General features: G+C 42.2%; 1 long non-coding RNA gene across 1 annotated transcript in view; it reads left to right on the top strand.

Annotated features, from left to right (window-relative positions):
- Positions 1–7,296: 7,296 nt before the first annotated feature.
- LOC127000361 (uncharacterized) overlaps positions 7,297–25,434 on the top strand; it is a 50,682-nt gene continuing 32,544 nt past the window's right edge. The window contains exon 1 of the long non-coding RNA XR_007753943.1: positions 7,297–8,138. This is a non-coding gene — a long non-coding RNA (uncharacterized LOC127000361). The remainder of the gene's footprint in view (positions 8,139–25,434) is intronic.

Genomic DNA, 25,434 nt, shown 5'->3' on the forward strand with positions numbered 1-25,434 from the left:
GGAGTTTAAAGTAATCAAACGCCATTAATTAGTTTTCCATTAGCGTGTTTTTATAAGAGAAGGATCCGCGCTCAGTGATTGCCGTTGTCTGTGCATAGAGTTCCATTCGTGCCAGTCTTATCAATGGAATCACGTTGTTTGAAGCTTCCTTGTCTTTCAATTAGTTCTTTTGTTTTGTATTAATATATTCATCACTATAACCGCAAGAAAGAATCCACATCAGCCTTCTCGTCTTTCCATCTATTTTTTTTTCATTTTCCATCAATATTGTTAATACTGTATAAGAAAAAAAAAAGTATCCACATAAACTTTTTAATTTTTCCGTCAGGTCTTTCGTTATAAATAAATATTTCGATTACTGTATCTGGAAATAAAGTATACCCGCATTAGCTCTCTCGTCTTACCGTCAGGCGTTTCGTTTTACATTAACATTTCCATAACTGTATCCACAAGAAGGCATCCCCATGGCATCTCAGCATTGATATCCCGCCGTGTCACGCATGTCGCAGGAATTATAACCTCGTCAGTGAATATATATCGTAATTTAATCAGTTCAGTCGCTTGCCTGTAAAAGTTAAAGAAGGCATCAACACTGCGACGGGACTTCATTTATCTCTGTACTGAGCGGGTGCCGTGTCAAGCTTGTCGATGAAATTAAAATCTTGTTCAACACTGGGCGGCGGAGTGAGGAGGCGGCGGGGTGCATGCAGTGTGGAGGACCTGCGAGGGGAAACTTTAGTAAATATGTCGCAGGTGAAAGGAGGGTGAGTAGGTAGAGTGTGAGGGTGAACGCAGAGTAATTATAACTTGTGATGCATGCAGGGAGGTCATGTGCGTGTGCGTGCGTGCATGTGTGTGTCTTTGATATGCACGGATGATTTGAGGGTGTCAGGCCATATTAGGAAAGACATAACGGGGGAGCGGCGACGTAATGTTGTTGGTTCTTTGTGTGTGTTTGTTTGAGTGTGTGTGTGTGTGTGTGTGTGTGTGTGTGTGTGTGTGTGTGTGTGTGTGTGTGTGTGTGCTGAAAGGAGGAGGAGGAGAAGGAGAAAAAAGGACAGGAATAATAAACGATGATGATGATGATACTAGAAATAAGAACGTGGAATGAAAGTAATAATAATATGAAAAGAACAAGAGGAAGAAAATGAGGAAAACGGGAAGTAGCAGTAAGTGGAAGTGGTTGTTGTGTCACCAGTGTTGCCAATGCAGTACAATCGGTCACGTAGGGCTAATGATTGGAGAGGGGGGGGGGGGGGGATGGAGTGGGTGGAGGTGCTGGCCCTTCACACTGCCATCCATCACCAGCGGTCCGCCTCGCCCCTGCAGTACCCCCTGAGAGGCTGTGAGTTCTCGACTGCGACGCTGACTAATGGACGCTCCACGCAGGGAGTTATCATTACCTGACGGAGTGGAGGGAGGAGGCGGCGTGCAGGGGCGTGTTAGGTAACCGCTGATGCCCCGTAGATAATCGGCTCCTATCCCTCTCTCCCAAAAGCCGCCCCGCCGCCACCCCGCTGTGACTGTTTGGCAGGCTCGAGGCTCCTCCCGGGGTCCTCACGCTGCTCCTGATGGGGTTGTTATCCGTGGCCGCGATGGGGCTCCTGACACTCCCTCATCTGCCCATATAGAGGGTTGGAGTCCCTTAAGATTGCTGAGGTCTATATTTACTTGTCTCCATTGCGAAGTGGGAAAGAGAGAGAAGAAAGATAGATTTTGATGATACGAAAGTGAAAAAAATAACTTGACACTCTTTCATCTGCCCATATAGAGGGTTGGAGTCCCTTACGATTATTGAGATCTATATTTACTTGTCTCTATTGTGATTTGGGAAGGAGAGAATAAATATAACGGAAGGTTTTGATGATAAGAGAGAAAGAATAAATTGATAAGCTGCATCTGTCCATATAGAGAGTAGGCGTCCCTTGAGATTGTTGAGGTCTATATTTACTTGTCTCTATTGTGATTTGGGAAGGAGAGAAGAAATATAACGGAAGATTTTGATGATAAGAAAGAGAAAAAATAAATTGATAAGCTGCATCTGTCCATGTAGAAAGTAGGCGTCCCTTACGATTGTAGAGATCTATATTTACTGTCGTTATTGCTGAGTGGGATTGAGACAGAAGAAAGTTGATTAAAGATTTCGATGATACGAGAGAAAGAGAAAAATTGCTTGCTATTAGAGACGGTCTCATCTGTCCATTTATAGATGATTGACTTCCTTACAGAGAGTTGATAAATATTTACTTGTCTCTAGCGCTAATTGGGACAGAAACGAAAGGACTTTATTCTAAGAAAATGGAAAGAAGTTTGAAGTCTGAATGAAATCTTGTTTAGGATTGATAAATATTGGTTATTCATGAGCATCTTACATTGGCTTTCTGCGATACGTTGTCCTCCTCCCTGCCTAGCCCCTCAGTGGTCTCGGTAACTGATTTATTTTGAGATGAAAACTATCTTTTAGCAAAAGCTTATCTCTCGCTCGCCAGGCTTTAGGTGAAGCAACACACGAGAAAATTTCATAGAGAGGAAATAATTGTTTTGAGTGACTACAGGCAAAACGACGCTGCGATGAACCAGAAAAAAAAAACACAAGTGAATGTATGAAATGACATAAGGAAAATTAGACTGAAAAAGGGAAAGTGGAAGAGGTCGACAAATTAAAAAAAAAGGAAAAAATAAACTTTTGACGTATAGGCAGGTAGCTAAGATAGGAAAAAATAAAACAAAATAAATCAATTAAGGGAAAATGGCAAAGAGAAAAACTGAGTATGTTTACAATCGTCGATAACGGTCTCGAACGCCCATGGGTCGACGGAATATAATCTGATCGAAATTCGTAGAGATCGTGTTGTGTTGCTTGACTGTCACCAATGGCTGGAGTCCCTGCTGCCCTGAGTCGCTCGAGGGCTTCACACGACTCGACGCCTCATCGACGACGCTCGGAACATCACAGTCACTATGAACACATTCATCTGCATGTCTTACAAGAGAGCAAGGGAAAAACAGTGGGAGAAACCATAAGTGAGGTATATCTGTTGCTAAAACTGCGTTTATTACCCGCTATAAACTGACTGTAGGTGAAATATTCGAACCTTCTGCAGCTGTTCGAGGCCGAGCCGCCGCCGCGCCACCTCGGGGCAGAGCACAGCGGGCTCGGGAACACCTGAAGACCCCACACGGACGATAGTTGACTGGCAGTCTGGTAAAATCATGCTAACTAGGCTGAACTGTTGATGTTGGCGGTGTTTTAAACGAAGTGCTGACTACACAGCTTGATAAATGTATGTTGAGCATCGCATGTTTTATTCATAACCCAACTATAGGTACCCAATGATATAATCTATAAGGGTGACCATACTAGGGTACTTGGATATATATGATATTAAATAAAATAACTCACAAACACAACCAAAGAATTTATGGTCACAACTCCCTCGAAACACCTTTGTTTCATTATTTTCGTACCAACGTCATGACGGGTGTAATTAGCAGGTAGCACACCATCGATGGCAGGATAAGCAAAAATGTGATACAACAAACATAATATTTTGTGCTGACCAGACACGTTATATATATATATATATATATATATATATATATATATATATATATATATATATATATATATATATATATATATATATATATATATATATATATATATATGTGTGTATATATATATATATATATATATATATCATACAGTACGTTTGAAACTCAGAGTGGAAAATGGCAGAAGGCAACCAGGCTGAGAACACATATATAAATGGTAGAGCAGAGGAATGAAAGGACGTAACATGAACAGCGAAAATGAAAAATCTGGGTTGGGGAAGAAAGTAACAACCAAACCGAAGACTCAAGTGACAAGGTGATCGAAAAGAGAAACGAAACAACAGTAAAATAAGGAAATGCGAGAGAGAAAGAGCAGCCATATGTACGCGGGTAAAATCAGTTAAGGAAGAATATTGATGACCGCCCGTCCAGTGCTCGGCCTCCTCCCACGTTATCTCCCCGTCACTGACTCCCACGCCAGGCGGAGGTGTTCAGCGCCGCCCAGGTAGCTTTGGGTACCTTTACACTACATGGAAAACGCCTGATTGTGAAGGGAAACTAATTGCGATGTAAAAGAGAAAGATGTTGTACTATCACCAACGAGCTACACACACACACACACACACACACACACACACACACACACACACACACAAGGCAAGTAAAAGAGCCGTTTCATCTACTTTCCGCGTGAATGGGGCCTTCATATACCTGAAAGAATTCGTATCCAGATGCTCCCCTCGAGGCCAGGTGTGTAGAGAGGTTCTGACACGCCTGAAATGGGCCGGAAGGGGAGAAAAAAATGTGATGCCGTGAGGAAGAAAATGGAAAAAGAGTGAAGTTCAGTATCTCGTTGGGGAAGAAAGGTGGATGGAAGCATGAATTATACCCCCTTCCAGACACACTCACCGAAAAAAAAAGAAAACGAAGAGCCCCCCCCTCGCTCTTCATTAAATACGTTGGGTCAAATGCAAAGAAAGAATAAATAATGAGCACGTGACGCTAAACAGAGAGAGTAAAAAAAAAAAAAAAAAAAAAAAAAATCATGACTATTTCTAAAGTCCACAAAGGAAATCAATCAGGTTATCAGGCGTGTTTTTTCACCTTCCTCCTCTTTTCCATCATCATCTCTTCGTTATTTATCTTACTCCTACGTTATTTTTTCCGTTTCTTTTCTTCCTGTCTTCTTTCCCGCCACACATCTCAATCCTTATCATTTATCTTATTCCTACGTCCTTTCTTCCTTTTTTCTCGTCTTCTTTACTTGCCGCAAAAGCCTTGTCAGAATCTCATTAGGCCCATAAAACTACACATGGCAATACTAACACAACCTCTTGGAAAGCCTTATCAAAATGTGGGTGTGTAAGTCTCGAAATGGTTCATAAAGGCGGTAGAGTGAAGGCAATATTAACACAACCTCTTCGAAAGCCTTATCAATATGTGGGTGTGTAAGCCTCGCAATGGTTGATAGAGGCGGTAGAGTGAAGGCAATATTAACACAACCTCTTCGAAAGCCTTATCAAAATGTGGGTGTGTAAGTCTCGAAATGGTTCATAAAGGCGGTAGAGTGAAGGCAATATTAACACAACCACTTCGAAAGCCTTATCAATATGTGGGTGTGTAAGCCTCGCAATGGTTGAATGAGGCTGTAGAGTGAAGGCAAGGACACAATCTCTCTTCCCCTCCCCTCGTTCTCCCTGTTAGCGGCAGTGTTCGGCATAACTCAGGGTCGACGCGCCCAGCTGATAATGTCTGTTCAGCAGAAGCGGAACTAAACGTCGCCAAACAGCCATGCAGAGTCACATTAAGTAGCGTTTATTGAATGTTGAGACGCTGCCAGTCACCCTCCTGCCTCCTCCTTTTCGCCCCTTGGAATTATGGAGGAGGAGGAGGAGGGGAGGGGGGGAGCAAGGCGCAACAAATTGTCTCATGAGGAGGAAAACACTCCCGTTTGGAATGTTGTAATGGTAGAGACGTGCTTTCTCTCTCTTTTTCCTTTCTTTTTTGCTTTCATTTTGTTTCCTTACTTCTTTCATTCTCTTCCTTTTCTTCTTTATTTATTTACTTAGTTATTTATTTTACTTATTTACTTCTTTATTCACATTTATCTTTATTTACTTCTACATTTACTTCTATGTTTTTTTCTCTTTATTTCATTTCATTCTTTCCCACTTTCTGTCTTTATTAACCTCCGGATCCATTTCTCGTCTCGGGCGGATAATTCTTCTTCCCTTTCCCCAATCCGTCCAACAGGTAATTAGAACTGGCCAGGTAGGAAGGAAGCAGTCACCGTTTACCTGGAGCTTACCTGAGATTTACGAGAAACGAACGACCTCCATCACCTTTTTCCTTCTCCTCTTCCTCCTCCTCCTCCTCCTCCTAAGATAAGTAGATGTCGTGTCTTGTTCCTGGACTTTCCCCACGACGTGTTACTTATAAGGTGTATGAAAAGTTAATCACCGTCTTGACACAGGTGCGAGACTTCCTTTCACGGACTTCAGACCAGGTAAGAGTCCGCCTGGAACGAGGGAAATGTGTGGAGGTGGTGGACGGGAGAGTGTGTTGTTGTTGTTATTGTTGCTGCCTTCGTGATGTTATTGTTGTTATTTTTTGTTTGTTTTTTACTGGACTTTTTTTCATGCGGTGTTTGTCCTGCGCTGGGAAGGTTGGAAGCACTGACCGTTTGAGTGTTTTCTTTTCTTCTTCTTTAAGGGATTTGTTGAGGTGTTTATCGTGTGTTTTTATTCTTTGTTTATCGTTCGTGAGGCACCGCTGGATTTATCGTAAGGTTTTAGAGAGTTTTCGTTTTTTTCTTCACATTATTCTTTCCTTTTTCGGGGAAGTTGGCTTTTTTTCTTTATCTGTTGTCTTTTATACGTTTTAAATAAAGTTATTCGCACCTTCCATCATCACTTTTTGGGGGGTAACTATTTTTCTTTTCATATAAATTTCTCCTCTCCTGAACATTTATTATTTTATGCAATTTAATCTTACCTTTTACGATGCGCATTTTTCCCATTTATTTTTTCTTTTTCCCGTCGTGTTTTTAATATCTGCCTTTATATAAATATGACTTTTCCTCCATTTCCTTCCTCCTTCATAAACCATCATGTGTCCTAAATCAAACCTTCCTCCTCTTTTCATCATCTCCTCTTCTTCATTTATCTTACTACCACGTTATTTCTTATGTTTCTTTTTTCCTGTCTTCTTTCCCCGCCACACATCAAAGTCTTTTCATTTATCTTACTACTACGTCATTTCTTCCGTTTCTTTTCTTCCTGTCTTCTTAGCTTACCGCCACGCCTCACCTCTGATCACGTGCAGGTACAGGCAAAGCAAAGGTGAGAGGGTATTCACCTGGCACGTAATTCATTAGTCACCCTGCCAGCTCGCCTCGCGTCAGCTTCGTCTGTCTCCGCGAAGGTGTGTGCGCGGTGCAGCGAGTGGCAGGACCCGCGTGGCTTGCAAGCGGCAATGGTTGGGATGCAGGGGGCGGCGGTGATAGCCAAGGGAGGCGTGTCAGGGGGAGGTGGGGAGGGCAAGCCTTCGTGGGCGGCATCCAGATTGTGTAAGGGATGTTGGAGTGGGGGAGGGGAGAACGGAATGGTGGAGGGGTGGTGGTAGTGGTGTTGGCGTGCGTGCGTGGGTGTTGGGTTTGTGAATGGTGATGTTGGTGGAAGCGGCGGCGGAGGAGTGTGTGATGGGAATGACTGTGTGTGTGTGTTAGCAGCGGCGGCAGTGTCGGCGGTGTCAAAGGTTCGGACAGGAGGTGGCGGGCCTCGGCTATGGTGGCGGCGCCGGTGGGGGCAGCGGCCGGGACGAACAAGACAGTGAGAGTAGCGAGCGGGGCAGCAGGCAGGCAGGCTCGATTCGCCTGAATACCGAGCCAGTGGAGCCACAGTAGTGTCGCCCAGACTCTCACCGAGTAAGGGTGTAGTGCGCATCATCTCTCTGCCCGCGTAGAGGCCGCGCTGCCACCTGGCATTGCACGCCCAGGAGAGGTAAAGGTGTGAGGGTGACGCCGCCCTCCGAGGCCCCGCGAGCCCCTCGTGTGGCAGGCTCTTGATCCGTCGCGTAGGTCATCGTGAACCCGATCTTGTTGACCACACATGACCGTTGCTCTTGTTAGCGTTACGTCACTTTCATGGCAATCGCTGGGAGGTAGTTTTCGCAACCCAGTGTGGTGTGTCTTGACGGCCCCGCCAGCCTTGGTGTGTGAGGGGCGCGGGGCGGCGGGGCGCCAGTGTCGAGGAGCAGCTCGCGTGTGCCCCGTCATGAGGCCACAGCAGTGAGGGGCGGCCCGAGGGACATGCCCGAGCCAGCCACGCCGTGGACCGCACACGCCCCCCACTGAACACTTGATGGAAGACACCCTCACCCACGCCCACGCCCACCCTGCACCGACCCCCGTCCCCGTCATGTGGGGCGTCGAGTGATGGGCGGCGGTGTGGGCGGGTCAGCCGAGTAGCTACCAAGTCGGACGCGGCGGCTGCAGCTCAAGGGCGCCTCCCTGCCCTGGGTTTCGGCTTGCCCGGCACCGCCCACCCAGGGGCCGAGGCTGACAGCTGCCACGCTCCATTAAGGTAAATACCACCCATTCACTCTGCACCTTTTTCTAACCAAACTTTACCTGTCCACAGTTCACCGCCAAGACACATCACAAAGATCTTGTTTCCGAGGCAGCCGCAGCGCTGTTTGCACTCAGTGTATCGGTTGTCACTTTATGTAGATCAGTTTTTTGTCCACGTCAGGAGCATTATGCCCTTGTCTGTGCTGTGCCGTGCCCGACGCGGCCTTACCGCCATAAACATTCCCTCCTTGAGGAAAGCGCCTTGCTGATCCCTCTGCATAAAAGGAACTGTCCTCATCCTGCTGTTGCTGCTGCTCCTACTGCTGCCACTACTACTACCGCTGCTGCTGTTTCTCACTTATCATAGTTACATACTGAACCTCGGCCTTTATACTTCGTGTGAGTGCTTGTCAGTGAAATCAAATAAGAAGCCTTCAGAGAGAAATAGATACAGATAGATAGATAGATAGATATGGATGAAGTGCTAGAGTTTGAAACCCATTTTACATACACCAGCATTCCTGATAAAAATACATCCGGATTGCCTAATGGACTCGAAAAACCACTCAGGCACTCACCGACCCACATCCCCGGCCATTTACAACACATCCTCCTCGACGCGCCAGACTCGAACTTTTTTTTCACCCCTCAGGAAGTGAGTCTGAAGAATATAAGTGAGCTATAAGCGTATTGAACCACTAGTGCATAAAGGTGCTGTAGAGGTGAGGGAGATTAAGGTTTATAGGAATAGTTGGGAATAATTATACACGTTCAGAGGAGTGTAGGCGTGCATGCATTGTTACCTGTCAGCTGTTATTCACTTGCGGGTCGACGCTATTGAATTACTTTTTGTTGTTCCTACTAAAACTCACATACGCCCAACTGAGGTATTAAAGGAAAACTGCCAATGAATCACACCACGTTTTTGCTATGTAAGGCCACAGGTGTCGCCCTTTATAAAACATGCATAGGGACACCTGAGCAGATAAAACTGATCTTTTTTTACCTTGAATCACGCTATAAATGTTTGCAGGTGCTGTCCCTTGTAACACATGACAGAGACACCTGAACATTATACAAAGGTGAATTGACCCCTTGCTTCCACCTTTGCGATATTTAGAGTTCTAGGTAGGTAGGAAGAAGGAAGGGAGAGAAGGAAAAAAGAGAAGAAAGAGAAACAAATATAGAAATGAATAAAGGAAGATAGAAACGAATGCAGTAAGAAATTAAGGGAGAAAAAAAGAAAGAAGGTTGGTAGGTAGGAAGAAGGAAGGAAGGAAGGAAGGGAGAGGAGGGAAAAACGAGAAGCAAATATAGAAATGAATAAAGGAAGATAGAAACGAATGCAGTAAGAAGTGAAGGGAGAAAGGAAAGAAAGAAGGTTGGTAGGTTGGAAGAAGGAATAAGGAAGGAAGGGAGAGGGGGGAAGAAAGTGATGCAAACATAGAAATTAATAAAGGAAGATAGAAACGAATGTAGTAAAAAATGAAGGGAGAAAGGAAAGAAAGAAGATAAGAAAAGGAAACGAGGAGAGGTTGGGTCTGTTCCCCTATGTTCTCTTGTGTCCAGCGGTGAATGCATAGTCCGGGCTTCAAGGTACTCTGATTCATGATTTCATCTTTCCTTCCAAGTCCTTTAGGGATCCAGGTAGTGTGCGTTTTAATAACAGGTGTCCAGGTAAAACGTGCCGCTGTTCCCGTGTGTTCCTGTGTGTCTAGGGGTGCGTGCATTGTCCGGGGCTTAAAAGGTAAACTGATTAATAACTTCACCTTTCCTTCCAAGTCATTAAGGGATTTATTAGGTAGTGTGCGTTTTAAAAAGAGGCATCGAGGTGAAATGTGCCGCTGATTCCGTGTGTTCCCGTGTGTCTACGGATGCGTGCATAGTCAGGGCTTATAAGTAAAATTGATACATGATTTTCGCCTTTCCCTCCCGGTCATTAAAAGGTAGCCAGGTAGTGTTCTATATAATGGGAGAGATTTAGGCAAAGTGGGTCAGTGTTCCCGGGGCTTAAAGGTAAAACTGATACACGATTCTCACCTTTAACCCTGTCAATTAAATGGATCCAGTTGGTTTATAATACGAGATATCTAGGTGAAGTGAGTCAGTGTTATCGTGGCCTTAAAGGTAAACTGTTGCGTGATTTTCATCGTTCCCTGTCGGTCATTATGGGAGCCAGGTAGTTTCTTTATAATGGGAGACTTTTTTTTTATTACAGCAAAGGAAACAGCTCAAGGCCCTCCCCCCCCCCCAAAAAAAAAAAATAAACAATAATGAAAAAAAATGGCCCGCTAATCGCTGCTCCTATAGGTGAAGTAACAGTGTTCTTTGGGCTTAGGTAAACTGATTCATGATTTTCACCTGTCCCTCGGTCATTGAAAGGGAGCCAGGTAGTGTTCTTTCTAATAGGTGATATCTAGGTGAAGTATCAGTGTTCTCGGGGTCTTAAAGGTAAACTGATGCATGATTTTCACCTGTCCCTCTCGGTCATTGAAAGGGAGCCAGGTGATGGTCGTGATAATGGTATAGGGCCAGGCGGAGCGCGTCATTGTCCCGTGTGTTAATGTCCTCGTTGTCGGCCTCGTATTAAAAATTGGCGCCGTACGTTTATTAGAGGGCGCTACGTTTTCATGCCCCCTCGTGACCATTCCGCGCGGTGATTTGGCGCGTGATTCCTACCATCAATTTCCGTGTAAGCGAGTGTAACCTGCTTTTTTCACGGTCTGTTAAGAGAGAGACACATTTATACCCGCAGCCTCCCTTTCCCCTCCCTCCCTTCTCGCTGTTTTTCTCCTCTCTCGCTGTTTTCCTCTCCTCTATCTGTTTCTCTCTTCTCTCGCTGTCTCAGAATATAAATAGGAATAAGGATAAGAAGGAAAGGAGGGAAGGGAAAGGAAAATGGGAGAGAAGAAAGGAAGGTAGGAAAGAAAGAAGTAAGTAAGAAAGGAAGGAAAAAGAGGGAAATCAAAGAAGCATATAGACGAAGGAAGAAGAAAAAGAAAGAGGATAGAAATTAACACGTGAAGAAATAAAGGGTGAAGGCAGAAAGGAAAGAAAGAAGAAAGCAAAAGGAAATTACACACACACACACACACACACACACACACACACACACACACACACACACACACACACACGCACGCACACACACATGCACTTAACCACCGTGCCAGCTGCTTAATCTAATGCCGGCGCGTGTCAGGAGGATGGGGGTCGAGACGCGCGGCAGAAAATGTAATTGTGAGTGAATGACATTTGTCTTGATTTTCCTGCCCCACGCTGCGACGAGTGAGGCTGTTTGGAGTGTATTAATTTCTTTGTATTCTGATGATTGAAGGTGAAAGGTTAGACGAGCTAGGGTGAGACGATGTGCATGTATTTCCTTCTACTAATATTTTTTTTCGTCTCAGGAAGGAACTCAAGCGGCGCACGAATGAGTTTTTTTGGAGTTTATTTATCTTATTGCAGTGACGGAAGGTGATTGGTTGAATGAGGGCGAAACTATGTGCATATTTCTACTATTTCTTCCTTCTATTTCTTTCCTCTAATGATTTTTTCTCCTCACGCGACGTTCGAATGAGGCTGTTTGGAGTATATTTATCTTATCGGGGTGACGGAAGGTGATAGGTTGAATGAGTGTGAGACGATGTGCATATATTTACTTTTATTTTTCCTTCAATTTCTTTCCTCTATTGATTTTCTTGCCCCTAGCGGCGTTCGAATGAGGTTGTTTGGAGTTTGTCTATCTTATCGGGGTGACTGAAGGTAATAGGTTGAACGAGAGTGAGACAATGTGCATATATTTTCTACTATCTCTTCCTTCTATTTATTCCTTTATCTATTCCTTCTGTTTGTTCCTTGTATTTATTTTCTTGCCCCACGAATGTATGAATGAGGTTGACGGAAGGTGAAGGCTGAACGAGAGTGAGACGATATAATTTCCATTCATTTTTCTTTTTTATTTTTTGCCTCGGGAAGTAAAACTGAGATATGTAAATGGAGAAAACACACTCTTGATTTTTCATGTTTACCGGTTAACTTTACGAAACTGATTTAAAAGAGTGAAGGAAAAGATATATTCGTCTTCAACCGTTATATCTTTTTTTCTCCGGGAATCAAAAGGAGAAATATAAATAAAGAAAACACACTCTCTGATTTTACTGTTCGTGGTTTAACGTTAGGAAATGGATTTAAGGGACTGAAGAGAGTGAGGGGGAAGATACTATATTCCTTTTCAACCGTTTTCTTTCCTCCCAGAAGCGGCGGGCTTTTTTTTTTTTTTGTAGTCTTTTTATTGCCCTTGAGCCGTGCCCTCTGATGTAAAATAAATAAAAATAAAAATAAAAACGGAAATAAAGAATAAAAGGCGATAGGTTGAGTGAGGGGGAGACGATACATATTTCCTTTTATTTCTCTCTATTTCTATTTTCGTCCCGGGAAGCAAAACGGAGAAGTATAAATAAGGAAAACACACCTTGATTCCTCTGTTCATGTTTCAAGGTTAGAAAATGGATTTGAGTGAGTGGAGAGTGTGAGGGTGGAGAGATATTCCACTGCAACTGTTTTATCTTTCTGCAGGGAAGCAAAACAGAAAAAAATATAAAAAACACATTATGGTTCCTATGTTCATGGTTCAACGTCAGCAAATGGATTTCAAGAGAGCGAAGGAAAAAAATATATTCGTTTCCATCTGTTTTATTTTTCCCGGGAAGCAAAACCGAGTAATATAAATCAATGAAACACACACTTTCATTCCACTGTTCATGGTTTAACATCACCGAATGAATTTAAAGAGAGCGAGGGAAAAGATATATTCGTTTCCATCTGTTTTATTTTCTCCCGGGAAGCAAAACATAATAATATAAATCAATGAAACACACACTTTGATTCCTCTGTTCATGGTTCAACGTCAGCAAATGGATTTAAACAGAGCGAGGGAAAAGGTATATTCGTTTACATCCGGGTTTTTTTTTTTCGGGAAGCAAAACCGAATAATATAAATCAATGAAACACACTTTGATTCCTTTTTTCATAGTTCAACGTCAGGAAATTAATTAAGAGAGCGAGGGAAAGATATATTCGTTTCCGTTTCATTTTTCTCCCCGGAACCAAAACAGAAATATAAATAGGAAATAATAGGTAATAGATTGAACAGAGGTAAGACGATGAGCGTAGACTTCCTTCTATTTCCTTCAATTTCTATTTTTGTCTCGGGAAAGAAAACGGAAACATATGAATCCAGAAAACAGACACTTTGATTCCTCAGTTTATGGTTTAACTTCAGGAAATGGATTTAAGAGAGCGAAGAAAGTGAGGGAAAAGATATACTCCTCTCCTATTTTGTTTTACTCTTCTCCTGGGAAGCAAAACCGAGAAGCATAAATGAAAAAATAACCTGAAACCGCCGCGCATGTGTTAGCTGCGGGGAAACATGCGAGGGAGAGGTACAAGATATTTCCTTTCCATCTTTTTGTGTTTTCAATCTCGAGGAAACAAAACGTAGAAATAAAAATGAAAGAACAGCATGATTTGAATCCGGTGTACGTAGGTTGAAGGTTGGCTCTTAAGGTAAGTAAAAGAGTAAAATTTGGACTTCACGTTATGACTGCGCGTGGCGTCGGCGCTCATCTCTGTCACAATGTCCCGTTGAGCAATAGAGTGCAATTTGAAGGATCCAAGACAGGTGGAAAATGGATTTGAGGGCGAGTGAGTATGAAAAAAAGGAACCAGAAAGGCGCACAGCGTTAAAAGGTGTGGGAATTTTCATGAAAGCGTTAGAATATTACCCGGAAATGTTTTGGCCCGATATTAAAAATGGGAAGAGGAGGAACTGCATGAAAAAGAATAACAGGCCCGTGGAGGGATTTTATTAAGCGCTGAGGTATTAATCGAAAACACGGGCGACTACAGGATATCATGGTGGGATCTGTGGGGAGATTATGTTACTCGAAAAAAAACCGAGTTGGGTGAAAAAAAATGGTAATTCGTGGCGAGATTATAATCCTCGGGTGATCACACACACACACACACACACACACACACACACGCACACACACACACACACACACACACACACACACACACACACACACACACACACACACACACACACATCCACAGAGAGAGAGAGAGAGAGAGAGAGAGAGAGAGAGAGAGAGAGAGAGAGAGAGAGAGAGAGAGAGAGAGAGAGAGAGAGAGAGAGAGAGAGCACACATGTATATTTTATCTCTCGGTAGTTGGTCTGCAGTCCTTGTACGTAATATCCATTTTTTGCGGTTCACTATTGGCGTTGCTATTTGCTGACTGGTGAAAGAGAGGGAGAGAGAACGGGAAGAGGACCGGACGGGAAGAGGGAGAGGAGCAGACGGGAAGAGGGAGAGGAACGGACGGGAAGAGTTAGAGAAGCGGACGGGGAGAGGGAGAGGCGCGGATGGGGATAAGTAATGGAAAATAATATAAGTGGCAGGAAAAGTAGGAAAACGAGGGAGCTTGTGTAGAGAAAATGAGCTGATGAAGGGGAGGGGAGGAAGGGAGGAAGGGAGGAAAAGTAGGAAAACGAGGGAGCTAGAATAGAGAAAATCAGATTATAAGGGGGAGGGGAGGAAGGAAAGAAGGAAGAGAGGAAAAAAGTGGAGGAAAATGAGGAAAATGAGGGAGCTTGAGTAGAGATAATGAGCTGATGAAGGGGAGGGGAGGAAGGAAAGAATGAATGAATGAATGGAAGGAAGTGAAGGAAAAGTAGGAAAACGAGGGAGCATGAGTAGAGAAAATGAGCTTATGAGGAGGAAGGGAGGAAGGAAGGAAAGAAGGAAGGGAGGAAAGAAGTGGAGGAAAAGGAGGAAAACGAGGGAGCATGAAAAGAGAAAATGAGCTTATGAGGGGGAAGGGCGGAAGGAAGAATATTTTTGCTAAAGTGGATGATTGTGGAAGAAGAGGAGCATAGCGAAGGAGCTGCTAGGTGGAGAGATGAAGCTGATGTGGATATTTTTGCTAAAGTGGATGATTGTGGAAGAAAAGGAGCAAAGCGAAGGAGCTGCTAGGTGGATAGATGAAGCTGATGTGGATATTTTTGCTAAAGTGGATGAATGTGGAAGACGAGGAGCATAGCGAAGGAGTTGCTAGGTGGAGAGATGAAGCTGATGTGGATATTTTTGCTAAAGTGGATGATTGTGGAAGAAAAGGAGCAAAGCGAAGGAGCTGCTAAGTGGAGAGACGGAGATGATGTGGATATTTTTGCTAAAGTGGATGATTGTGGAAGAAAAGGAGCAAAGTGAAGGAGCTGCCAAGTGGAGGGACGGAGCTGAAGGAGAGATGATTTTTGCCACGTGAAGGCGAATATCGGATAACATGGCAAAGAGAAAGGAAACAAGGAAAAAAAGAACAAGTTGGGAAACAGGGAGAGGTTAAAGAAATAATCCATAATGAGGAACAGTGGAATAGGACATAATAGGGATAGGAAGTAATACGAATAGAAAATAGGAATAAAGAAGAATGAGATATAGGAAAGAGAAATTAGGTAAGGAAGAGTGAAGAGATGTGAAGGGAAGATAGGAGAAGGAGAGAGATAGTGGGATAGGGCAAGTTGGGTGGTCGAATAGAAGTGTAAGGAAAGAAGTTAATAAGGAATGAGGAGCTACTTGTCAATATAGCATCTGTATCTATCTATGTATCTACCGATGTTATCTGTGGGGAAGCGTCTGAAGGGGAAGGGGAGGGGGGAATATGGGGATGCTTATGGAAGGGGTGTTGGGGTATGCGTGGGGATGGGATGTAGGGGATGGGTGAGGAGGGGATGATGCCAGGGAATGGGCCGTAGGGGTGTTCTAAGGGGTATTGGCATCCCGATTGTGAGATAAAGATGCTGAACGTGTAGATGGTAATTAGTGAGGCTGTAAAGCACCTGACATCATCATCAAAAGCCGCCATGTTCGGAGGTGTGTTCCATCTCTCTCTCTCTCTCTCTCTCTTTTTTACTTCTTTCCTTCTCTCTCTCTTCCTTTCTTTCCTTTTTTTGTTTCATTCTCTTCTTTCCTGCTTTCCTGTTTTCATTCTTATTTCTTTATTTTCCTCTCTCTCTCTCTCTCTCTCTCTCTCTCTCTCTCTCTCTCTCTCTCTCTCTCTCTCTCTCTCTCTCTCTCTCTCTCTCTCTCTTATACACGATGACGAAGCATTAGGAGGAAAAAAATGAAAGAAAGTATTAGAGGAAAGAAATTATTATGAAGAGGAAAAAGAAATGACAAAGCTATTAAAAAGGGGCGCCGGAGAGTGGTTTGTGTTGGTTTACTGTTATATGGTGTGTGTGTGTGTGTGTGTGTGTGTGTGTGTGTGTGTGTGTGTGTGTGTGTGTGTGTGTGTGTCGTTTTTTTTCTGCTCTAACTCCTCTTGGTGCTTCGATTTAATAGGAGAATATTTTTGTGTGTGTTTTATGTTCGTTTTTTTGTTCCCTTTTATCCTCGTATTTCATTCTCCGTTGTATTGGTTGTGTGGAGTCATGGATACCGTTTTTTGTGGTCAAATGTTCTCTCTTCGTTCATTTTATTTACCTGGTGTTCGGACTCGTATTTCATTCTACGTTGTGTTTGTCAGTGGTATCACGAATTTTTTCTTTGTTTGCCTTTCATTGGTTATTTATATTTCATCATAGTATTTATTGCACGCTGGATAGTTAGTATTGGTTTTGCATGTGTTGTATGTTGCGTGTATATGTATTTTTTGTATGGCTCGGAAAATGGTACTGTAATGTTCAGTATTGGGTTCTGGGATATTTGTCACCATGCCATTGTCACCATCTCCACCACCACCACCAATACCACCAACACCAACAGCAACAACAACAACACTTTCACCACTACCATCAACAACACCACTACCACCATTACCACCAGGAAAGCTTATCTTACCTTCGCTCTTTTCCCTCTTTTTCATTTTGTTATTTTCCTTTGATAATTTTAAGAAAACTCGCGAGATTTCATGGAGGTAAATAAAGGAGGAGGAGGAGTTGAAGAAGGATGGAAAGAGCGGAAATTAGCAAATGAAGACGAGAAGGAGGAGAAGAAGGAGAAAGAAGAGAGGAGAGGAAAGGAAGGTTAGCCAACCACAAAAGTATAGATAGTAAATAAGGAGGAGTAGAATACATACGAGGGAGCAAGCAAAAGAAAAAAAAAAGAAGACAAGTATACGAAGAAGAAAATGCAGTATCGGTTTTGTTGGTATTGGTGAAGATGTAAGAATATACGAGGAGGAGGAGGAGGAGGAGGAATAAGAGAAAAAGGGAGAGGAAGAAGAGAAAAACGAAGAGAAAATGGGAAAGGAAAAGGAAGAAAAAGAGGAAAAGCAAGAAGTAGTAGAAAAAGAAGAAAAAGCAAGGCAAGGAAGAAGAAAAAAAGGAAAAGAAGGAAAATAAAATAAAAATACGAAGAAAAACAAGACGAAAAAGAGGCAAAAAAAAAGGAGAACGAACTGAAGGTGGAGAGAGAAGCATTAATGGTAGTAGTAGTGGTGGTGGTTGCGGTGGTGGTTGCGGTGGTGGTGGTGGTAGGAATTGTTGTGCTAATGAATACTGATGTTGGTGATTATTGAATGTTCGTTCCACTCACTCCACTCCGCTGTTCTTTTGCTCCGGTGCGATGATGCGGGAAATAAGCTTTGATGCCATGAGAGAGAGAGAGAGAGAGAGAGAGAGAGAGAGAGAGAGAGAGAGAGAGAGAGAGAGAGAGAGAGAGAGAGAGAGAGAGAGAGAGAGAGAGAATTTGTTTTAGCTTTTAGTTTTTTTCTTTCCTATTTTTTCAGGTGTGTTCATAGGTTTTTCGGTTTTATATATTTTCGTTACATTGAAATATTTGGGGGAACATCTGTGTGTGTGCGTGTGTGTGTGTGTGTGTGTGTGTCATTACAGGTGTGCGTACCTACACTTATCTGGAATTATTTTTTTCACAGGTCTAAAAATCCCATTCATTCAAGCTCTCTAAAATTAAGGTAAAAGGTTTTGCTCCTCCTCCTCCTCCTCCTCCTCCTCCTCCTCTTTTCCCTCCTCTTTCCCCTCCTTCGCCTACGCTTCGGGGGTGAGTGAACCACGTGAATGAACCCTTAAAGGAGAGGGAGCGAGCGAGCCGCCGCAACCCGACGCTCCCGCTAGTGTGGCGAATCAAGCGTGACAGATGGGCGGCTTAATAGAGAGGTGTGGAGAGCGAGCGATGCGTAGCGACTATAAAAAAAAAGCACATCGCCGACGAATCTCTGATAGTAACAAAAAAAGGGAATAAACATCGGTGACAAAATTATTCGAATCGTTGCAGAAAAAAAAAATCGACAAAATAATTCAGATTGTAACAGAGAAAAATTACAAAACACATCGGTGACAAAATTATTTAGACCGTAGCACAAAAAAAAACAGCACATCGCCAACAAAAATCGACAAAATAATTCAGATTGTAACAGAGAAAAATTACGAAACTTATCGGTGACAAAATAATTCAGATTGTAAGAGAGAAAAATTACGAAACTTATCGGTGACAAAATAATTCAGATCGCAACACACACAAAAAAAACATCACATCGGCAACAAAATATTTCAGATCGTAACCGAAAGAAAAATGAGACAAAAATTATTCGGATCGTAGAAAAAAAAAATGAAGAAAACATATCGGTAACAAAATATTTCGGATTGTAAAAGAAATTAAAAAAATAACTATTAGCGAGAACCCAAATCTGATCGCTCCACAAAGAAAACGAAGAAAAAAAATATTATTGAAACAGGAAAAAAGTGCAAAGGGAAGAACAAATATAATGGGGAACGTAACGGAGAAGTAATAAAAAAAAAGTATTGAAAGAATGAAAGAAGATTTGAGAGAAAAAATAATAATATTGTTGCTCGAAATAAGGAGTGTGAAAAAATAGAAAAATTAGAAAGTACAGATGCCAAAAAAAGGATATTGGGGCTCGTAAAAGAGTGTAAAAAATTAAAACAGAAAAAGGAAAAAGAAAAAAAAATATTGCAGATTGATGAAAAGAGGGAAAGTACAGATGCCAAAAAAAGGATATTGGGGCTCGTAAAAGAGTGTGAAAAATTAAAACAGAAAAAGGAAAAAAAAATATTGCAGATTGATGAAAAGAGGGAAAGTACAGATACCAAAAAAAGGATATTTGGGGCTCGTAAAAGAGTGTGAAAAAATAAATCAGAAAAAGTACAAAAGAAAGAAAAGATTGCAGATTCATGGAAAGAGGGAAAGTACTAATGACAAAAAAAAAAAAAAAGATTGGGCTCGTAAAAGAGAAAGTGAAAATATAAGGTAGAGCAAATAGAAAAAAAAATATGGTAAGAAAAAATACAAATGCAAGAAAAAAAGGAATTAGACTCATTGAACGCATTTTTGTTTCCTACTTTAATTGATTTGTTGGAGAGAAAATTGTTTGTTTGGTGATTTTTATTTTCTTTCTGGTAATTATAATCGTGGAAAGTGTACTACATACGAAAGTGAATCTCTCTCTCTCTCTCTCTCTCTCTCTCTCTCTCTCTCGTCCACACACACACACACAGAGAGAGAGAGAGAGAGAGAGAGAGAGAGAGAGAGAGAGAGAGAGAGAGAGAGAGAGAGAGAGAGAGAGAGAGAGAGAGAGTGAGAGAGAGAGAGAGAGAGAGAACTGGAGGAGAGGTGGCGGAGGAAAACTGCAGCTGGACGTAATGAGTGAGGGTCGAGAGTGCGTCAAAGGCTGGAGAGGCCAAAATGAAGCCTTGGAGAGCGGCGCTGTGACTGGACGGGACGGGACGGTTATGCGAGGTTACTGCCAGACTTCATAATAGGTTAATTGGATTCTCTTCACTTTCTTACCTGGACTAGTTATGTGACCTTATTATGTGCTCACGGTGGGGAGGAAGGGGTTTGCTAATTACTTTTCGTTTTTTTTCTTTAAGTAAATAAAAATGTTAAAAAATCCTGTTATAGCAAAGGTGTCTTGATGGCCTCTCGGTGGCATTTGTACTTTATGTCTAACTATCCTTTTTTTTCACTCATTCTCAACTTCGAGCAACAATATAATTTTTTCTCTCTCGAATCTACTTTCCTTCTTTCAATACTTTTTTTTTCAATACTTCTCCGTTACGTGCCCCACTTTATTTGTTCTTCCATTTGTACCTATTTTTCTGTTTCAATATATACATTTTATTTTTGTCTGGCCTCTTAATAATCTCTTGCCCATATGTTGAAAAGAAACTAACATGTGCGTGTCTTCATTTTTTCAGAACCCGAAGGAGTGTTCAAATTTAGTTATCTTCGCATTCTAAGCTCTCGACGGTGATACTTATAAATCTTAACTAATGCTTGATCTTAAGTAATAAATGATAACCTAAATAGCGAATAATGTGTAGGATTAACTTATGTGTGGTCTTATTTAACCCGGTAGCTGCGGGGGTCATGTTTGATAGGTTAGGTTAGGTTAGGTTAGGTTAGGTTTTTACGTTAGTTAGGTAGGTTAAAGGTCCTCTAAAAAAAATAAAAAGAAAATCATCACTCACGCAAAACATTTCATAATATATATCAACGCATATGTGATCAGTTTATGCATGGCAGAAATTTGGCCCATCGCTGGTACACGGTAAAGCCACAAATTTGGCCCGTCGCTGCTACCGGGTTAACTGATTTATCAGCTGATAAGTGAAATAAATAACTTATAATGTGTAAGTTTAGGGAAGGTTGAAGGAAACAAAGTTGCGTTCAATGAGTCTAATTCCTTTTCTTGTTGCATTTGTATTTTTTTCTTTTCATATTCTTCAACTTGGTCTACCTGATATTTTCACTTTCTCTTTTAGGAGCCCAATCTTTTTAAATGCTGTCTTCTCTTCACTGAATTACCTACTTTAATCATATGATCTTAGTTCTTTATACAGTAAGGGAGGCAGACCGCGAGCAAAGCAAAACAAATAAAGAAAGGCTCCCGCAACACGATACTCCTAAAAAGATTAACAACACAAGAACCTAAGAAAATAAGGAGTCTGCAAGAGGCCGGCAGCTCTACACAAGGCAGCTCCTGTAAACCCAACCGTGCCTAACCTCACTAGCCATGCATTTATCTAACCTTCTGAATATATCTATCGTATTGGGACTTACAGGGCATCACGTATAAGGTATGCGAATTTTGATCCTGCGTCGTCTTGATATCCCCCACCTGTAATTGTTACCTCGCCCATATTACCTCAAGGATAACATAACGACCGACTTTTCCTTATACTGATCCTTCGCTAATCTTTTAAGCTTCATGAATCCTTGACCTCCCAAAGCATAAACCCGTGCATGTAAACAGAATCAGATCCGAAGTAAGTATTGTAGCGTCATAAAACATATAACCTCAAAAACATAGAACCACGCATGTAAACAGAATCAGATCCGAAGTAAATCTATTGTTGCTTCATAAATGCTTAGTCTCAAAAAACATATAACCGCGCATATAAAGAGAATCAGATCCGAAGTAAATCTGTCGTATCTTCAGAAATGCTTAGTCTCAAAAAACATATAACCGCGCATGTAAACAGAATCAGATCCGAAGTAAACCTATTGTAGCGTCATAAGTGCTTAGCCTCGAAAAAATATATAACCGTGCATGTAAAGAGAATCAGATCCGAAGTGAATCTATTGTATCTTCATAAATGCTTAGTCTCAAAAAACATATAACCGCGCATGTACACAGAATCGGATCCCAAGTAAATCCATTTTCTATATTCATGTCACAAGGGATTAGGAGTCTTAAAACTTGTAAGGGTAATCACGTCATGTTGTATTAGTCGACTGGTTGGTGTTGAAAATATGCACCTTAGATGGGTTTTTTTTTTTTTTTAATGTCTTGTCCCACCCCCTCTCACCCTCTCTTTTTATCACATTTTCCCTTTCCTTATTTATCTCCTCACCTCCATCACCCTCTCATTATCCCGCTCATCCGTCTTATTTCCTTTTAGCTTTCATTTTTTATCGCCTTTTTCCTTCACCATCCTATATTTCCTCTCTCAACCTCCATTTCTCCTCCACAGTCTTTTCTTTCTTCCTTCTAACCTTCATCATTCCTTTCATTTCAATTTCTTTCTCTCCGTTTCGATTGTTTTTGATTATCCTTAACTTTCTCGCCTTTTCCTCGCATCTCAACATTCTTCTTTAAATTTTACCTTTTTTTCTTCTTCTGTACCTCCCTTACTCTCACCCCTCCTCGTCTGTCTGCCAACTCCCTTCTCTCTCCCTTCTCTCCCTACCTAACTCACCCTTTGTCTCTCTTCTCCTGCCAACTAACTTCTCTACCCACTCTCTCCCCTTCTGCCCCATATCCCAAGTAACTCTCTCTCTCTCTCTCTCTTCTTCTCTTTGTAACCCTTGCCCCTCCTTTCCCATCACAAGCCACCCTGCTCCCTTTTCTGCCTCTCTTTCTTCCCTACCTAACTCTCATCCTTCACTTCCCTATATCAAGTACAACTCTGCTCTCTCTCTCTTCCTTATCTTATTCTCACTCCCCATATCTTCCATCTCCTGTCATCTCTCATCTCTCTCTCTCCCTTCTCTAACCTGTCTCTCATCCTTTCTCTCCCTTCCCTGTCTCTCTTCTCTACGTGACTGAACCCTTCTCTCCCATCTGCTGCCAACTAACTCCCTTCTTCCTCTCTCTCCTTTCTTTCTCTCCTCCTTCTCATCCTCGCTCTCCCTTCCTCATTCTTTCCCTCCAGCCTTCCCTTGTTCGGGGTGGCCGCAATCAAGAGCAAGATTAGAGTTGTTGGTATAATTAAGCGTTCATTATCATTACGCCGAGGCTAATTGCTACTCTTAGTTTCTCCGGCTCCTTAATTATCGAGAGGAGTTTTTTTTTGTGTGTGTGTGTTGTTCTTCCCGCGCCGCTTCAAGGCTGACCTCGCTGACCTCCCGCTGCTCGCCTGCCTCTGATTTGGTGTCGTTTGCGTCGTTGTTTGTCTTCATTAGTTACCTTAGTGGGTCCGGGTTGCTGTTGTTTGCTGTTGTCCGGTTCCGTTGTGTTCCGCCCTGTTTATCTCTTTGTCTTGTATTTCTTTCGGTTACTGTGTTTGCTTTCGTGGTTTTCGTTTACATAATGACAAAAATGATGATGATAATAGGTAGAGTAAAAGTAATGATCATGATATTAGTAGTGGGATGGTTTTGGTAGTAGTAGTCTTCATTCCCTCTCACTTTTTTTCTTCCCATCCTCCTCTGTTTCCTTTTCTTCTTTATCTACTCCTCTCTCCACCATCCCCTTTCATCGTCTCTACCTTTCATCTTTTCACTTATTTATTTTTATCCCTGTAGTAGTTAGTAGTAGTAATAGTAGTAGTAGAAGTAGTAGTTGATTTTGTTGTAGTGGAAGCAGAAATATAAGTCGTAGTAGTAATCCGAAAACCAACAGCAACAACATCGGAAATGATAATGATCCCCTTACTCTCCAATTCCCTTCACGCCCGCCACACGGAGCGAACATGTTATCTCGGCAATTATAACCAGCAGCGGCACTAATAAGAATAGCGATGAACCTGCGCCGAGATTAATGGCAACACGCGCACGACCCGAAATCCGACAGGTAGGCTGATTAGGGCGCGCAGGTGTGATGGGCGCGCGTGTTTACATAACGTTAACAAGGCATAATACCTGTTTATCACCCGGCCTGCGTCTCGACCTGCGTTTAATTAGATAGATATATATTTGCTCACGGGGAGGCTTGTTGTTGTTGTTGTTGTTGTTGTTGTTGTTGTTGTTATCACTACTGTAATTATTTTTTAGCATTAATTTTTTTTTCATTATTATTTCAGTATTGATATTTTGGATAGGATGATGTAGTAGTATTGGTTGTAGTAGTAGCAGTAGTAGTAGTAGTAGTAGTAGTAGTAGTAGTAGTAGTAGTAGTAGTAGTAGTAGTAGTAGTAGTAGTAGAGTGGTACTTATTATTATTATTATTGTTATTATTATTATTATTATTATTATTATTATTATTATTATTATTATTATTATTATTATTATTATTGGTGGTGGTGGTGGTATATACTCTTATTATAATTATTGTTACATTTTATCTTTTAAGTGCATTTTCATTTTCGTTTTAAGATTGCGTTTCAGTCAATGAAATGTCTCGTGTGGTGTTCTGTTCCGAGTTACGTAATGGCGGTGTGACTCTGCACTTCGTCAGAACAGTTAACTCCGTGTTGTGTTACGATGAGGTTCGTATTTCAACTTATTCTTATTCAGCGTGTTCATCCCTGCTACGTCTTAAATTACGATGACCAAAAAGGAGGAGGAGGAGGAGGAGGAGGAGGAGGAAGAAGAAGAAGAAGAAGAAGAAGAAGAAGAAGAAGAAGAAGAAGAAGAAGAAGAAAGAGGGTGGCATGGGGAAGGAGGGCTATAAAAAGGAGGAGGAAGAGAACAAAAACGAGGAAGAATAGGAAGAAAATATACGAGAAGCCAAAGACGGAAAAGTGTTAAAGGTCAGAGGCGGAAAACAGACGAGCGAAGAAGAACGAAAAAGAACTATCGACTAAGTGTACATCAGCTTTCTCTTGTCACGCTCACACTTCACTTCTGTTTTGACTTCTTACGCCGATTTCACGGACCACTAACTGCAGGTGGGCGGGGGAGGAGGAGGAAGAGGGACAAGGAGGCGCTGGCTGCTGGCTAGGTGGTTGGGCAGGTGTGAGAGTGGGGGGAAGGGGAGAGGGTGTTGCTGAGAAAGGTGGGTCAGTGTGTGGGTGTGAAGGTGTTGGTGGGTGTAGGGTGGGTGGTGGGTGTAAGTCTAGTGTAAATTGGGTGTGTTAACCAAATATTGTCAACCCAACTTATAAGAGGAGTATTTTTACTTGTTTAACTCTTTACTCAAGCTTTTAATAATGACTTTGTTCTGTGTGTTTATCGAAGTTTACGATCGCCGTGTGTGTGTGTGTGTGTGTGTGTGTGTGTGTGTGTGTGTGTGTGTGTGTGTGTGTGTGTGTGTGTGTGTGTGTGTGTGTGTGTGTGCCTATGAAATTTTAATCTTATTCTCTGACGCACTGACATGTTCCCTTCAAGTAATTAATAGTTGTGTGATGAGAAATGGTTTTAAAATTGCTACTGATTCAGGGTGGACATCAGTGTGAAGAGGAGGAGGAGGAGGACGAGGAGGAGGAGGAGGAGGAGGAAGGTGGGTGGTTCTGGTGGACCGGTTTACATTCACCACTGACCGCTACAACCATCACCACGACTACTACCACTACTACACCTACCACTATCTCTACCACCACCACCGCCACTACCTCGATAACTACTACCATCGCTACTACTGTCAACACTACTGAAACAAACGTG

The sequence above is a fragment of the Eriocheir sinensis genome, chromosome 18, assembly GCF_024679095.1.
Source record: "Eriocheir sinensis breed Jianghai 21 chromosome 18, ASM2467909v1, whole genome shotgun sequence".
NCBI lineage: Eukaryota > Metazoa > Arthropoda > Malacostraca > Decapoda > Varunidae > Eriocheir > Eriocheir sinensis.